The 14,630-nt window shown below is 37.2% G+C and overlaps 1 protein-coding gene across 2 annotated transcripts in view; it reads left to right on the plus strand.

The window, feature by feature from the left end:
* CEP85L (centrosomal protein 85 like) overlaps positions 1-14,630 on the plus strand; it is a 105,942-nt gene that overhangs the window by 15,665 nt on the left and 75,647 nt on the right. The window lies entirely within an intron of this gene.

Here is a 14,630-nt window from a genome sequence, read left to right on the forward strand (position 1 = left end):
TTTTTTTTCCCAGAGCTATTGAGAGTATGCAGTTCTATAGTTTACTGACTGGACCAAGTCTTTGTTTTGGCAAGGTTTAATAAACTTACTTCTGTGTGAGTTATGCACATTAATTTGCATTTCTGCAACAGAGCTGATAATTGTTTCATCTTTTGATAGCTGCAGTTAGAAGAGGTGCTGGACTTAAATAGGGGAATAATATCTTGCGCAGCAGTGCTTGGTAAACAGTTGGTAAAAACGGAAGGAATTTAGGAGTTGCTGAAAGGGCACTGCTTTCTGATATTTACTGTGTGTGCCAGCAGTGAAATCATACTCAATGAAACTTTAGGGAAAACAGGGTTACTGTCCTCTAATTTCTTATTTCTTTTGGGAAATAGGTTTATGTTTTATTGAATGGCATTTTGCACCTAATCATAGGATCATGCCCTCAAAACTTTCTTTTTCTGATTGAGGTTCCTTTGGAGGCTCAAATAAACAAAGGTCACTGTTATATTAAGGTCATATTAACTATATCTATAGATTGTCAAAACTTGCTTTGGATTAAATCATAATTCTTCAAAGTTGCTCTTGTTAAGGAGGATTTCAAGCCTCTAAGGTAGCAGCATCTCCATAATATTACAGCCCTTTCTATGGTGTATGACAGTGGGAGGAGGAGAGAAGACAGTGAGAAAGGCTCTGCAAGAAGGCAACCTCAAGCCTAATGCCCCAGTAAGATTTTTCAAGAGTAAGAGAAATGAAAATAGGCCTATAGTATAGTTTTCTCCAGTGCTTTTCTATGTGGAGGAGGGGACAGCTGGACTGAGGTAGTACAGGGAGAATCAATAGAAATGAGGAAAGGGATGCTGTACTATATGAGATGTAGGATAATATACATGAGGGCGGAGTGTTCCTGGGGAGAAATCTAACTGCTGAGAAGTTTGTTAGTCTTTGTAGGAGAGGGAATTGTTTGCTGCCCTTTGTCCCGCTTCATCTGACAGTTAGAAAGGAACTCTTTAGAAAGGAGATTCCTTACAACTTTCTTTCTACATACTTTAGTTTTAAACCCTTACTGGGTTTGGCAAGATGTTTTAATTTAAATATTCAAGTTTTTTGATGTAAAATTGAAATATTAAATGGTTATTAATACAGGAGTCTTACTGCTTTTTTTCTTTGTTATTGGAATTGTAGGGAGGATGAAGGTCTTTGCTTATATATGTATTTACAAGCTGACTTACCCACATGTTGCAGAACAGTATTTTAAAATGCAGTATCTGAATTGAAACCATTCTTGCCTGCTTTTTTTTCTCCCTTCTCTTGAGGGCTTTACAATTTGAGAGAGAGGGAGTAAGAAGAGGAAATGAAACAGCACCTCTTCATCAGATAGTTCTCCTGGCTTAAGAGACCAAAATAGCTGTTCTTTGAGGGGGGTGGGAAGGGGAATGACACTGATGCTGCCACAAGTTTGAAAGTCATTTGTTGCCATCTAATGACTGACCATTTGTGTACTTTTTGTAGAGTGTAATTGCAAGCTGCATTAGGAGTTTCTGAAATAAGAAGTGAAGAGGGAGAAACAGAAACTAGTTCATGAAGTTTGTGCATCTGGTGGTACTTAAATGTAGTGGTCAATTTTTCTGCATCTTTAATATTATGCTTCTTGCCACCGTGTTTAAGAAACTTTTAGCAGAAAAGAAAATCTTAGAGGAGAAAAGAAGGAAATGTAAAGGTAAAGTCAGTGGGGGGAGTCTATGCCAGGATTGGATGTTGAATGTATGCACATTTTTAGTAGAAAGTGCAGTTGCCTAAGATACCTAGCTATCTACATCTCCAGCTGCTCCCTCCCCACACCCACCAAAAGAAAAGAATATTGTGATCTGTGGGACTGCCAGGCCAGACTGGTAAATTGCAGGCTTGATGCTGGCCATCTGCTCTCCATGTGCTGCTTTGGACAGAGCCCTTGGGGATTTTGCGAGGAGAATTTTTCTCACAAGTCAGCGATCATTAGAATTTTTAACAATGCTTAGAGAATGAAATGTGGCCTTGCTATTTCCTTTCTACTATACCTACTAAAAAGCAAAAACTTAATTTCAGAATTAATATTAATGTCTTGTGGAAATCTCAGGTGAACTTTTTTGTGCAGATGTTCAGTGACTTGTAAATATACTGGTACAGGAAATTGAGGTTTTTCTCCTTGTCTTTCCTTCAAATCCAACTACTTGGTCATACTTTATTTCAGAAGCATTTGTTCTTTTTGAAAGTTCAAGGCTTAGAAAATAGTGCCGGGTGGCTCTTGTATTCTTTTCAAACCTCTGTGGTCTGGGGGAGAGTTGGGTTTTGACAAAGGCATGAGGAAGATAAGTGTTTTGTGATTTAAGTGACGTGATGTTTTGCAAAGGTAGGAAAATTAGGATATGAATTGACTAGCTGAGTTTCATTGCTGAAGGTGAGAAATGCTGATGTGGGCTGGGGGAAGCTGTGAAGAGAAGTCTTAGAAACCATAAATGTGGGGATATTAGTTTTGTCAGAATAGGTCTAAATTTCTAATTCAGTGTGCTCTTAATTTCAGGATTAATGTAAAAAGGTTTTATCTTTCTGTAAAAGGTGGTTAATGTGGTGGGGATTTTTTATTAGTGCCTTTTGTTTGTTTGTTTCCTTGACAGTAAGTGGTAGGTGGATACAGTTTAGCTTTTGAAGGAAGGGAAACAAAGCCCACAGATAGAGGAAGCAGAAGGACAAGATTTTTACATTCTATATTTGAAAGTTCTTTTATTTTTAACCTTTCTCTATGCTTAAACAAGGTGTGCTATTACTGTTTTTCATTTTATCCTGACTGTAGTTTGCTCTTGGACATTGCATGCCGTTAGCCTTTGGAAAAATCTCATTCTTTCTGTTAAGAAGGAAGGTGGAAGGAAATGAAATAAATGCAAAGCCCTGGATTGCATTCAGAAGATCAGAGTTGATCTGAACATCTTCATCAGGGAGTTGATGTTCTGCTTGTTAAATTTATTTTTTATAAGTCCTGGTAGAAGTGGTGATGTAAGATGGATGTCTAATTGTGTCTCTGTCTTTTCATTCAGAAATCTGAGTAAGCATGGTCTGTTCACAACTTGAAGCACTGCTACATAGTGCTTGATATATTGTCAGTGCATTTTTGTATAGGCAGGACTTCTTCAGAATACTTAAGACGTTCCTGTTCTATCACTTAATATTAGGAGGCCCAGAAGAATCTCTGATCAGTCACTCTTATTGAATGTTACCATGCTAATGGATTTAAAAAAAAATAATCAAATTACTTCAATTTAATTGTAGTGTTTCTTTGTATGCCAAGAAGGCATGGTACAGACAGCTCCAGAGTTGCTTAGTTTTCTTATACCAAGCCTTTCAGCAGGACCTCACCATGGTATGATGCACTCTTTTCATTTTTCTTTCTGCTGGGGGTGCAAGTAGGGAAGAAAAGCTGATGGGAGTAGCTACTAAATATAACTTGGGCAGAATACATTTTCAGGTTGTAAAACCTAATTATGAGTAACTTAAAGGGGTTCTTGTTTTGTTTCATGGAGCATGCTGCTAAAGATAATGGGATTGAGAATGTGTATGTCTCAAATATTAGCTCACTCGCTCTGTTTTGATGTCAGTCAGGAAGGTGCCTTAGCAGTAGGATCCTGAGAGCCGGCACATATACTTTGTGTTCATTGTCTGTTCTGCTCAGTGATTTTGGAACATGATGGATTTTCAGAGAAATTCATGGACTTCTCAAGTAGAGGTCAATCTTTAAGCATTTGGATCTTGGCAAATAGTGGTGTAAGTTTGGTGAAATAGCTCAGTTATTTGTCAAGAGGAAAATAAAGAAGTTGGAGTCATTCTTCCTTGACTTCCTTCTTCCCTGCTTGCCAAACTTCACATTCTGAAGAAGCATCCCATCCTCTTTGTGTCAGCTTTGTGTTACTTGGATGTTATCTATCCTGACACTCAGAAATGTGCACTTCACCTAAGCCTGTATTAAACACTGTTCCCTGTAGAAGAGGTGCTTTTGTTCCTTGCTACAATGAAAATGTCTGTATTTTTGAGTGGAATCTAAGTACTGAATGCTCTGAGGTTGGCTGTTCATTTTCTGTTTTTTGTTGTTGTTTTGGTGGGATTAAAAATAAATAAATTGAAGCCTGGGTTCTTTTAGAAGTTTAATCACGTTTCTAGGAGTGGATAGGAATAAAATAAGCTATTAAGTTTCCCTTTAAGTGACTGTGAAATTGGCTTGAATGACTGTAGTCATACTGCTAGAGCATCATATATCTGTGACATCATACAACTTGAATGATGGGTTATTTTCACCCGAGACTTGGTTTTCTTGAAGTATGCATCAGATTTCCATGTCATTCACCAAATACATAGAAGTCCTCAAGCAACAGAAATCCTGCAGATGAGTTTGCCTTTTTCAATTGGAAAGTGTAACCCATGGTGTCTTCCCCTGCCAGTTCCTTGTACACGCTACTGGGACTTTATCCCCTCCCACAGGATGGAGGGTCTTTGGTCAGGGTCAGCTCTGTAAGCAGATATTCTAGGGTTTATTGGTGGAGCAGCTTCTGCTATATTTACATCCCAGCACTTGAAGGTCCCAGCAGCTGTCATTCAAGTTTTAAAAGCCCGTTATATCATTTAATCTTCTCAGATACTCTTTGTGATACTCTTTCATCCTCTTTCCTGCCTCCTTTCTTCCCCTAGGGCATTTTTCACTTGTCCTGTGAGGAAAATACATCAATTATTTAATATGCATTCACATTTACAATGCAGCTTCTACTACTAAAAAGCTAAAACTAGGTAAGCATTAGGAAGAGCAGAGCTTCTAAGTAGAAGGTTGTATGAAACTCTAATTTATACAGTTGTGGATAAAATAATATCAGGTAAGGTGACATCTAGGGGAGTTGTCTTTAATATGTCCTGTCATCTGTATTTTGGAGTGTGATGAATATTTGGCATTCTGGTAGGAAAACAAGGAGCATCATACAAGAATTCTTTTCATATTTATGTTAGTGCCATGGGACCTGAGCACCCCGAACTTGCATCTTTGCTGAGTGGTCTTATGGAGGATTTCACATTCTTCCTTGCTACCTTCACATTAGAGAGAGCTCCTGGCCTGCGTTCATCAGAGTCACCTGAGGCAAGCAGGAAAGAGATTAGAGATCATTTTCAGAGAACAGCATGGGAAGAACTTTTTGAGCCATAAACTGTCACTGTATAAGCACTAGAAACATATTCAGATACTATTCAATATTTAATATATGTATTCAAGCAGCATTTGTAGCCTTATCTGGAAGAAAAATCACATAATCCCATTGTAATCTTTTCTGCTGTAGGTGAAGTAGTGTTCTAGGTGGATTACCTCTAGTCATTTGGGATGTAGGCACTGAGTTGTTCAGAGACTTTTTGCTGATTGCTTCTTTTGAAAACATTCTGGTGCTGCCTGGAGTTCTGGGTCAGTAGATGGCAGAGAGGAGTGATTGTATCTTCTGCAGAAATCCTTGTAAATTCCTGTTTTGCTTGTTGTTGTTGCTTTCAACAGACTTGTGCCACTGCCTATTTCTGGAGGGCTTTTTCTTTTAGTTTTTATTGGGAAAAAATTAAATTTCTACCTTAATGCAAGTAATAAACAAAAGAAAGAAAAAAATATCAAGTGTGAGATCTAGTATGTTTAGCATCATCCTCTATTTTAGCTGTGATTTCAGTACTGACAATAAAGCTTTTTGTGAAAAGCTTTGAAGAGAGTATAAAAACTCCCTGCTAAAGGGATTCTTTTTCAGTGCCTCACTATGTTAAGTCAGATGGACTTCTTGCATCAGTTTTGGCGATATAAAGACAGCAGAAAGAGCGAGCAGTGTGCAGTGACCACTCTCAGATTAAGTGTATTTACTCCTTTCATCTCACTTCCTTCTTCGCTGACTTCCTTCAGGTTAGGGGAAGTGAGAGAGGAGAACTGTGACTGCTTTGTTTTTAAAGTAGTTAAAACTGTCACTTTTTTGCAGTCTTAAATGCTTTTTACCCCATCAAACTTAAATGGAAAATTGGTGGATTCCCCCATTGGAAGCATGATTTAAAAAGAAAAAAAAATTTTCTTTTTTCACGTTAAAGGTCTGGGGGGAAAAGACTTTGCTATGATTGTGAACATGTGTATCAGGAGTAGTTGAGGAAGTCTGCATTGTAGAAGTGTACACAACTACACAGAGCTCATTTCTGTGCCACTGAAAGGAGGCAACCCTTCATTCTGGAAGATTTTTAGATTATCTAATGAGAATCTATGGAAACCCTGAATTGAGATTATGACAAAGATCATCCGTATTTTTGTATAATGTAGAGCTATCAACAGCTACCAGCTGTCTTTCAGTTAATTGCAGAACTTTTTTGCTTCCTTACTAGCAATTTCCTTCTGTCGTTGTTTTCCCTAGATGGTTTTAAAGAGCCTGGAGTTGATGTTCATATTCTCATACTGTTACGCTGCATTCTTGTGATGCTTATAGAGGTTGCTTTCAGTATGTCTGTGGTGCCTGAAATCTTTGACCTGCAATGTTGCACTGTAGTTTTAGTAAAGTTTTAGAGACCTTGAGGATATGTGTCTTGCTTTAGGTACATTTACTTGTGTTTAATAGCTGATTTAACCATGCTTAAAGTTCTTACTATTTTCATCTAGAAGTACAAATAGAGAAGTAGCATATCATTAACTAATATTAAACAGAAGCATTTGAAGAAGAATCACAGCAACTATGTGCTAAAGGAGTTGGTCAACAATGTTCGTTCACAGTGGGAGAAAACAGGCTTTCAATTGCTACTTTTGTGGAAGCATGAGTGAATTTAACTCCTTTGTTGGGTAGCTTATGGTTTTACTGTTCTTTGTTTTAGCCAGTGTCGAGGTTTTAGAGATGAGGTGCAAGAGGAAGGTTCTTGGTTCAAAATATGGTTGGATTTAAGAGGAATCTGTACAAAATGCATCAGGAGAGTAGAGGTGAGAACATATCCCAAGTAGATGTTCCTATATATGAAACTTAGCTTTATAGATGTACACTAGAGCCATAGGTCTGTATAAAGAAATCTGTAAGAAGTTTGTATGTAGTCTGAAGAATCGTCTTTGTTATGTAAATGCAGAGATGTACTTTTCTACGATATGAACGGTTAACTGAATTTGTTAGGATGTTCCAGACAACAGTGAGTGACCTGATCTGAGGTTTGGCAGTTCTAAGAGTTCAAAACTGCTCTGAATTCAGCACTGGACTGAAATGAACTTGTTGCTTAGGACTTTTTTTTTTTTTTTTTTTGTGGCTCTGTTGTTAAGATAGAGACAATATTGGTAGTGTTAGTACTGCCAGGAAAAAGAAAGTTTAAAAAAAAAAAGAGAAAACCAACAAAAACTGGAGGCCCTGTGTTTCCTCCTGGCTACAGATTGGTCATTGAGGTGCAGAAATAAGTAGCCTTTTGATTTCAGGGTGAGATTTGGGACCCTTGTTCATTTCTCCCTGTTCCACTTCAAAGGAGCCCTTCTCTTTACTTTCTCTGTAACTTCATAATAAGAGTTAATGGATGATGTTACAGATTCCGACAAACTCAGATGTCATATCTGTAATTTTAAGCCAGTTGCTAAGAGAACTGTAGGATATGTCTCAATGTAGAAATTATTTTTTTTTTTGCCTTTTCTTAATGGCTTGGGTTTTTCATTGCTAATGAAAGAAACAATGTTGAACTTAAAGAAATTTGGTTTTAAAGATGTATTTTTATTGGTGTATTAAGTTTTACGTGTGGCTATTCAAACTCTTGTTTTTATTTTACTTAAAATTTGGCTTAAAGTTAAATCTCTTGTCTGGATATAGATCTTTGGCATGCTCTTTTCTGAAGGAAATTTCCTTCAAAAATCCTCCTGTTGATGAAGGAATATTGGCCATGGTGAGAGGGTGCTTGTACCTTGGTTTGGGTTAGTTTGTGGTGGTGGTGGTATTGTTCAGTTGCTTTTTCTTTTTTTGAAACAAGATGCTCAATCTTTCTCTTTCCTGGGGTGTCCCCAAATAAGGCATTCTGAAAAGTTCAGGTTTCATTCTGCTTATGAAAACAAGTACAACTTATGTAATGAACAGCTTTTAAACACATTTTCTAACCTTCTTTGCAGAAAAACACTTCAAAGCAACCCTGGCCGGTAGTTACTTGCATGGATCTGAGGAGTATCTTGTGTGCATGCATATTGTTGTTTTTTTTTTTTTTAATTTCATTCAGAATAGCTAGTAGTTTTAAAAGAAATCAAGTTTTATTTATTTATTTAATATCACTGAGTGATGTTATGATGGTGGAGGATTCAGACTGACAAGCATACTGGAGGTCTATTTCTGCTGAGTTAATAGGAACCTGTGTTCTTAAAAAAGATATGAAAGAAAATGCTCTGATTTTGGTCATGGTGTGGTTCAGGGTTTGCACCCTGTTCACTTTACTGTTCTCCCTGTTGCTGTTCCTTCAGATGCAGAAGGAAGAGAAAGTACAATAAAAATGAAACACATCGAACAGGTTGTTTATATTTACAGGAATTTGTGGGGAATTATTACCCATAAATGTATCTCCCTGTTTGAGAGCCTTACCTTATAATATTCTTCTTTTCCTCATGATGACTTGCTGCACTGTTATTATTATTGCTTGTACTACAAGTAGTAAATACAACTCTTTTCTCTTTTTTTCAATTTCTTTTCTGAAAGAGTGGTCAGGCACTGGAATGGCCTGCCTAGGGAGGTGGTTGAGGCACCATCCCTAGCGCTGTTCAAGAAGCGTTTAGATGAGGTGCTAAAGGACTTAATTTAGTAGTTGGGTAGAGATAGTGATAGGAGGATGGTTGGACTAGATGATCGTATAGGTCCTTTCCAACCTTATGAACTTATGAACTATCTGCCTTTTTTCTGGTTTTATTTATTCTTTTACTGGCCAAAACTATGTGCTGAGTTAATCATTGCCTCTCGTTTTTAGCAAGTCTGTAAGTTTTACGTAAACAGTTTTAAAAAATAAATAAAAAATAAGATACGAATATATGACACAATTTCATTACTTTTTATAGACAGCAATCACAGAACTGTAGGGGTTGGAAGGGACCTCTAGAGATCACCTGGTCCATCCCCCAGTGTAATAAAAATAACGTTACGTATGTTTATACATTATTATTGTATGTACATGTATCTATATATAAATAGGTCTTGATTGGATGAGCTCACTGTGCATGGGCTGTTACTCTTAAGTAAACAGGATAACTCTATTCTTGATGTGAATCTGTGCAACAGATTTGAACATCCGTGCATATTTCTTCAGTTGTAGGAGCTAAGTTAAACTCTTAGTGACACATCCTTTTCCATCAGAGTTTAGCCTATCACCGTCAATGGCTAAAAATGTTGTATTCTTAAATAGAACAATTTTTTCTAGGCTAATTTAAACAGTGACCCTTTTTTGTATGAAGAAGCAGGAGGTTTTCAGTTTTCCCATTTATAACTTTAGAAACACTTAGAAATTCTGGATAAGATTATACTTAACTGTTCTAATTTATACAATTGCTGCAAGGGAGGCTCTTAAATTGATGAGAGGTGCTTTAGGATTAAGCTTTTCCTTTGAGAATTTGTGTAGTTAGAAGTGCTTCCTTCTTTCTCACTGTGGACTATCTGCATGCATTCATTCTTTGCAGCTGAAAATGGTAGCAAGACTCTAATTAGCTTGGCTCAAAAAGTGAATTAAAAATATTTTTGGAGTGTGTAGAAGGGAAGGGAGGTGGATTTGTTGGGGCCTATAATTGTTAGCTGGTGTTATCCTGAAGTGTTAGTATTTCCAAATGGATAAAAGAATATTTAAAACATTTGAAACGAATAAGTTGAAACTTTATTTTAGAGATTATTAAGGACTCAGATGAAGTTTTTGTTTCAGTCTTGGTAGAAATAAGAATTGGGAAATTTGTGGTACAGATATTTAGAAAAAGGATCGTGATGATGAGATGAAAAGATAAGAACTTCAGATTTAACCTTGGTGTCTTAGTAGGATGGTTCTAAGGAAGAATTTCAGATGTCAGCGTTCTTTTATTACTGCATGAAATGTGTGCCTGCAATGCACACTAGTGGTTTGATAGACCATTTAAGTTTAATTATGTAAAAAAATAACTAGAATAGACAGCAAGGTGTGAATTAGGATGTTTAAACACCATATAATTCTTTTATGCATAGGAAAACCCTGTTGGTAAACAGTGTAGTTGTTCTCCATTTGAGAGAAAAGCTACAAAAAAAATTACTAACTTCAGAGAACTAAGATTGGTCCAAAAAAATGTGTGGCTATTGTCATATACAGGTAGGTAAATGTGATGTCTTCTGAAAGAAGGGTCTTCTGGTTTGTAACTGAAGAGTAGGCTGGTCGGTTTTTGTAGATTTGATGGATGTGGAGTCTTAAAAATTGTGATTAAGTTTGCAAGCTATAAAAGAAAATGTGTTCTGCTGGGTGGTACTGCTTGTGGAAGAGTAACTCCTTTCCCTTACGTAGGGAAGTAGGAAAAAAATACTTGGAAATAAAATATCCATTGTGAATAAAACAAAAGCAGTTTTTGTGGAGATTGCTAGTATTATTTGTGTTGTATTTGCTGTCTAGGAAATCCTTAGTAAAGTGATTCATGACTTCAGTTGAACTGGAAGTGTGCTGACCTTGTGACATTTGGCCTTACCATGATCTTACTTTTCTTCAACTCTCACCAGAGTTACCAGCATCAATAGTCCAGGTAGTTCCTCTCATGGCTTGCCACTATTTTCATTTCTAATAGTGTTGAGGGAGAGGAGGAAAAAAAGAAGTCTGACTTGAAGCAGTCTGCAAGATAGGTACGCTTTCCACCATTCAGGCCTTTCCATGAAACATATATTTACTGGAGAGGCAAACTACCTTACTCCTTGATGTCGAGAGGTCTATGGTAAAGAACTGTACAGGGTGCTAAGCTGGGCAAACTTAATGTGGAGTTAACAACAAGTGATGCAGTTGCTCCAGTTTATACTTTGCCATTCATTCACTGATCATTTATTGAAGAAAAAATGTGAAGGTTAGTTCTGGCTCGACTTCTGGGTTTATGGTCTCTGCCATAACTTCTTAAGTTGCTGATCATAGAATTCGTGGAACTGGAAAGAGCCTTTCAAGTCCATCTAGTCCAAGGAACAGGGACATGCAGATGTAGATGAAGTTGCCCAGGGCCTGATCCAGCCTTGCCTTGAAAGACGCCAGGGATGGGGCATCAACCAAATCTTTAGGCAACCTGTTTCAGTGCCTCACCACACTCACTTTAAAAAAAAAAAAAAACTTTTTTCCTTATATGCAACCTAAATCTACCCTCTTTAAGCTTGAAACCATTTCCCCTTGTACTATCACTACAGACCCTGGTAAAGAGCCTGTCCCCTTCTTTCCTGTAGTTCTCCTTCAGATACTGAAAGGCCGCTGTCAGGTCATCTCTCAGCCTTCTCTTCTCCACGCTGTACAGCCCCAGCTCTCTCAGCCTGTCCTTGTAGGACTCCCTGATCATTTTTGTGGTTTCCTCTGGATGCATTCCAACAGGTCTGTGTATCTCCTGTACTGAGGACTCCACATGTGAATGCAGTACCTCCACGTGAGGCCTCACTGGTGCGGAGTAGAGGGGCAGGATCTCCAGTTTTTCAGTGGAAAAGAGATTGGATTATCTTGGAGAGAGCTGAAGAATGCAAAAAACTCAGAAGGTCTTAAATGCGTATTTTTGAAGTTTTTGATTGAAATGGAAATTCAGAGTAGAAAGGAATCCTAGGGATACAGATGAACATATACTTAACTCTGGCAGGTAGCACTGTCTAACAGAAATGTGATTTACTGGTATGAGTTCTTGTTTGTGGAATTTTCTGGGAATTTTATACTCCCATGGGAGCAGCATACCCTTAATTTACTGTAACAGTTGAAAAACATTATTTAGCCATTTTCTTAAATGAGTGGCTATTATTCCTGCTGCCTGGGGTGTACGTGTAGGACTTCATAGAGTCGGACAAATATGGTTGAGTTCTGTGCTTCAAGTTTAGAGAACAGAGATATTTAGAGAATTATGGATTTTTTTTTTCCTCTGAAACTGACTGAATTTCAGGCTGGTTGCTTCATTTCTCTTCTGTATGCACTTGTATGGATACATTTATGAATATAAGCAAGGAGAGTTTGTGTGTCTATGGGTATAACAAGGATATTGTACTTGATTTTTCATAGGATTACTAACATCACAAATATTTTAGGCCTATGATAAATGAGAATATTTATTACAGTTTTTAAAACAAAATGCAATATGGAAACATGGGATAAAATTACTTTCTGCTTTTTGTTAATAAGCCATTCTTGCATTTAGTGTTTACAGTTTTATTATCAATACAGTTCTGTTTCCTGTGCTTTGAAATTTCAGTGTTATAATTGAGCCTAAGCTGCCTACAATTGCTAACTCAAGACTTGAAGAAGAATTGAGCTGTGGTCAATTTTGTTTTTATTTTATGAAGTATTTTATGGAATGTGAAGCATTCTAGTTTTGATTTCTCAAAAATCATTTGTGTCAACCTCTTTAAAGCTAAAGTGCATTAATAGCCTTCCACCACTTGAGTGATGATGGGAAGATCTGTATGCGGCTTCTAAAATTGCTACCCTTTGCGGAGTTTCAGATTTCATCCTTGTAGCTTGGATGTGGGCTGAATGCCATTACAATTGGCTATGTTAGGGATTTACTGGTACTATTAAGTAACACTGGAAAACATACATACTGCATTGCGCAAAATGGCTCTCTTGTGTTTCTCTGGGGTGAAAGAAGTCTAATAACTAACGTTATTAGGCAGAGTTATATATATATTTTGAAATAGTTCTTGTAAGTATGTAATTCACAATCTGTGAACTAGTGGTTGTACAGCTCGCTCTGAAATAGGGCGCAGATCCTGATAAGCTGTTTTCTCCCACACTAGTTTTTATGATGTACTTTACCCCCTGTGTTTTGCTTCTTAAGATAAAAATATAATCTGAAACTGAGTCTAGCTTTTTAGGAGTTCTGGTTTTCATTTTTGGACCATGCTATGATCGCAATACCAAAAATAAGGTTTTTCCTAGTAGGTTGGAGAGTGAAGGAGACGCAGTCTTACATTGTTTTGCATGGGTCAAAGTGCTGCTAATGTGCTTAGATACCACAGTGATGAGTACTATAAATACCCAAATGTATGAGCCAACAACTGGAAATAAACTTATAAACACTAAATTCTTTCCATTATCAAAGGCAGCAATTGAAACGTTCTCTAGTCTCCACCTCTGTCTCTACTCACAGCTGTGCTCACTGGAAAACAAAATGGATGGGCTAATGCTCTGTCTTCTAATTTTCATGATCTGCAGATAGTTGTCATCAAATCTTTTAAAGGAAAGCTGATTTCTGTTGTTCAAGCTTGTTAGTTTGTGAAGAGTTAACTCCATGTTTTAATATTGCATTTCAAAGTAAAAAGAATTCAAGGATTTAGTGCTCATAAGGCAGTAAGTGTTGCAGATGGCAGCACTGCAGCACTTGAAGCGAGTCTGCAGTTCTTGAGTTTAAATGTGAAAGCTCTCCTTAGTAATGCTGGTGATGTACTCTAGGGAGGGATGTTGACACTGAACCATCATCCTGTTCTGGTGCTAGATAATCCGTCCTGGTAGACATAGCAGTACCAATCTTAAATATTTATGTATTTATTTTTTGGAATGACGGTGCAAACCCTAGAACTTTTCTGAGGAGAAGAGAGAAGTGTCTTCTCTCTGTTTTGAATGCTTTAGCACAGTTCTGTTCTCTACAGGGGATCAGGTGTTGTAATGTGAGACCGCTCGTGTCATTTGCAGCATGAGCTGAGTTTCAAAGCAGGGAATATGGATTTGGTGAACGAAATGGTGCCTGACATGTACATAAGTTGTCAGAAAAACTTCTTTCAGGATAAAAAGTGTTCTTTTCAGAAACTTATTGTAATTTATGGCATACATTTTCTTGCCCTTGTGATTTAGTTGGGTTTGTTGCTTCTATTTAATTACTGTGCTAATGGATGAGATTTTCTAAAATGTGTCAAGGCACAGGGCACTGAACTCTTATCTTCTCTTTGGCATAGATGGTGGGAGAAAGCAATTATAATGTGTTGGGTTTTTTTTTGTTAAGTGAATTGCCAGTGAAAGAATGGAGAAGTAATAAACTGCTGTGTGTGTGTATATTTATATATTAGAAAGCATTGTGGAACTTAATATTTTGTCTAGGAAAAGACAAGCTAAAAAACTGTATGTTATACAGTTCTTTCCTAATTTGGTATCTGTGTATTAAGTCACGCTTTATAGTTGAAATCAGATCTTTCAGATGATCTTTTGGAAGGACACAGATGGCTTACAATTTTCAGAATGTTTCCAAAGAAGTGACTTAGATTCAGCGGGACAGTGTGTAAGCCCTATTATATAACCATCTTTGCTTTGTGTGCAGTCTACTAGCAGGTGAAAATGCTGATAACCATTAAGATATGCATTCTTATATCCTGGAAAAATTCAGGGAAGTAGTATGCAGATGGCAATGATTGAGTTTTTTTCTCTGAAACTCTATTTCATAGCTTCTTTGGTGGACTTAAAAGGAAGTATAGTCCTTCTGGATT

Source organism: Cyrtonyx montezumae, unplaced genomic scaffold (assembly GCF_038088225.1).
Source record: "Cyrtonyx montezumae isolate F1298 unplaced genomic scaffold, pur_monq_1.0 scaffold_0, whole genome shotgun sequence".
NCBI classification, from domain to species: Eukaryota; Metazoa; Chordata; class Aves; order Galliformes; family Odontophoridae; genus Cyrtonyx; species Cyrtonyx montezumae.